Genomic DNA, 3,316 nt, shown 5'->3' on the forward strand with positions numbered 1-3,316 from the left:
CTTCTTCTTCCTCTGTTACTGCATCTTACTTCAGCATAGTAATTTAATTAATTGTGTCCTTCAAGTGACTATCCACATTTTGGATTACCACTTTTTTTGGATTCTTAACCCAAAGTTTTGCAAGATATGTTTAGCGTTATATATTACAATAATTTTTAACATCCACTTTTATTATTTCTGTGTGCTTGTTGATTCTCTTTAAGTTACAGCATGTTATAACAGAGAGTCAGGAGAGATACCCAAATCTACATTTGAAATAGGCTCAGTTGAAGGCCAGTGTATCATAATTTATTATTATTCAGCTATCCCACATTCTTTCAGGTAGCATTGCTTAGAACATTCATTCCAGGATTCTTCTTAGCCTATGGATTACAAGACTACAAAAAAAATTTACTGACATCCAGAGCCAAAAACAAGTGAAGTAGTCACATTCAAACCACAGGGTTCAAATCTCCAGAGTCCCCCCACTTTTATATTGCTGTCACTTCATTTGAATCAGTGGTGTGGTATGCTGAAGAATCAGGACACAAAGGGTTAGTGCAGAATCCAGCTTGATTTAATCTTCATTAGTGATCTGGAGGTGGAAGCAAACAGCTCATTAACGGAATTTGCAAATGCTAATAAATTGAGAGAAGTTATGTACCCGAGGGAAGATTGCAACATAATAAAAGGACATCCAACAGGGGTTTAAAATGTGGACAGAAAAAAACCAATTTAACTCAGGAGAGCAAATATTAATACAACTCAGAAATAATTAAAAGCACAAATAAGAATGCAAATAAATTCCATACCTTACAGTAAAGAATGAGACACTAAATCAGCAGAAGAATATCTATTCTCTTAGGTATTTGGAAAGGAAAACACAAAACTTAGAATTAGAACCGGTCATCAATGATAGGCAAAATAGACAGGCAAAATGCATACTTAGAGGCATAATGCAAGATGCTTGTGCTTTAGGATTTTCAGTGAACTGATGAAGTCTCTGATTCACTATACATGCTCAGTGAATTCCTGCAGGGGATTTTTCATACCTTTGGTTGTCCAAATATTCTCATTTTTTAATCAGTCTGTCAGGAAGTTGACTGGATTTAAACACAATTAAAATTTATATGATAATATGAAGTTTGGAATTTGAAAATGTAAAGACTGTTTATGCCTTTTGACTTTTATTAGTTTTTAAGAATTGGTAAAGATTAAAAACTCTGTTAAAATAAGGAAATTTAGGAATTTCTGGTATTAAATAAAAAGCAAATTTTACACCTCTTTCACCTGGAAGGAAATATTTACAAAGCTATATCAGTCTTTTATTAAGTTTATTTACAGAGGTAAATAACACTGCTGTTATGGTTTAAACTATACATTGTTGGATATTATCATTAATTTAAATTTCTTCTTTGGACCTCTATAGCTGAAGACAGTGAGATGTCAAAAAAAATCAGTAAAAACAATAATTATAAGAACATCATAGTTGTTTATACCTCTTTTTTTATCCCTACATTAGATTCTTTGTTTCCTCACTGTAGGGAATAATATCTCAGATGCACAGAGAAATAAAAATTGTGCTGCTTGCTTTGGCTAGATTTAAAGTTAGTCATGAGCTCATGAGGACATAATGCCATTCAGATGTGCGCCTGAGGTTTTGCTAAACATTTCCAAGTATTTTGACAGCTAATCCCTATTCCTTTTATATTTAGAAAGTTAAAATTATAATTAAAAACTTCAGTTTATGTAGTTCATTGTCCAAACATAATACAGGTCACTGTATACTTAACGTGTCTTCCCTCCAGTAATTTCCGACCCATAGCATTTTTTTTCTTACCTTTTATCCTTATTTATTTGTTTAATGTTCATATCAAACCAGAAAATGTTTCCTTTCTATTCCCAATACAACTATTCTTCTTGCTCTTCTGCCTTCCTTTTGTTAGAGTGATATTTACTGCAGTAGCACTTCCTCTGCTTTTCTTTTCTTTCTCTAATTGCATTGAGGACTATTTGGAATGATTCCCTCTGTCTCTAAAGACTCTTTAAGGTCAGATTACTTGATCATCTCATCATTTGTGCAGTCCCTTAGTTGGTGGTGGCCTAGAGCTTCTCATTTTGAGCTTCAGTTAATATGATGTTCTCCTGTCATTGCCACTCAAGCATATGTATCACAGCTGTGAAGCTGCAGAACATGCAAGTTTTGGCAGTTATCAAGCTTGCTTTGTGTTTGAGGCGGACGAGATAAAAAAGAGCTGTAGCATCCTGAGACACAAATGATCACATATGGGGGAGAAGGAAAGAAAATAAAGATTGTGTAGGCTTTGACCTCAAGTGCACATTTTTCTGTGACTAGTTGCCTAATGATACACATCTGTGAAATCAGTATTGTATGCCCTCTAAAAAAGGGCAGTTCAATTTGTTGATGTTATTGTGGACTGACAGAGCAGGATCTGATCAGCATTTGTAAAGTACAATCCAACTCAAGAAAAATGAGGAATACTAGAAATATGTAGGCTTTGCAGACAGGCAGAGGAGGATGAGCAATGGAATGGAATTTCAGCTAATATGTGTGGTATGTCTGGAATCCCTATCTGAGATAAAGTATTAAAATTGAATTTCCCAGAAGAAATATAGGACTGTCAGAGAAACACCACTGGCAGCATGAGAATAAAAATAGTCATTGCTTTCATTCTGTTATTTATCTGCTTTACAAGCATAAATCAGTCATTATGCTTTAACACAGAATAGTTAACATGTCACTTTCCCCTATGCAATTCCTCAGGTATCCAGTGAGACAATTTTCTTGGCTGTCAGACACACGCACCTTGGAATTGCACACTCATACATTTAGGGCCAGGTTTGCTGTCTTTCACCAAATGCAGCCCTCTCATTCATCACACTGGGTCAGGTCACCAGACTAGTGCTGGTGGGCTTGCTTGGCCGGCTTCCCTGTGTGGCAGCTGCAGAGTGCTGACTGTGATTAATCATGTTGCAGTTACAGTGCTATATTAATTATTTTGCTTCACAGACAAAAAGAAAAACTTTCAAAATTGTTAGGTCTCTAACAAGTCACAAGTTGCCACTTTAGCTTCTTCAAATCAGTGTTAAAACACTGAAAAACAGTATTAGTCTCTTATTTTCTCTTATGATTATGATTCAGGATCGTGAAGTATCTTCCAGTCAAATAAGGTAGCATTGTTTTGAAGATTGTAAAATAAATTAATAATTAGGAAATATTAAAATTTATTTTTTATTTAAGGTTTCATATTTTCTCTAAAAATGTTTATCTTTTAAGCTCTTGCGATCAGCAGCTTTTTGCAGTTTGTACAAAACT

At 34.6% G+C, this 3,316-nt stretch overlaps 1 long non-coding RNA gene across 1 annotated transcript; it reads right to left on the bottom strand.

Moving 5' to 3' along the window:
• Positions 1-246: 246 nt before the first annotated feature.
• Positions 247-2,096, bottom strand: LOC138109122 (uncharacterized). Its single transcript, XR_011150290.1, has 2 exons — positions 1,820-2,096; positions 247-574 (listed from the first exon to the last, which is right to left on the bottom strand). It is a non-coding gene; the product is annotated as an uncharacterized lncRNA (long non-coding RNA).
• Between the last annotated feature and the right edge of the window lie 1,220 nt (positions 2,097-3,316).

The sequence above is a fragment of the Aphelocoma coerulescens genome, chromosome 4 (genome assembly GCF_041296385.1).
Source record: "Aphelocoma coerulescens isolate FSJ_1873_10779 chromosome 4, UR_Acoe_1.0, whole genome shotgun sequence".
NCBI classification, from domain to species: Eukaryota; Metazoa; Chordata; class Aves; order Passeriformes; family Corvidae; genus Aphelocoma; species Aphelocoma coerulescens.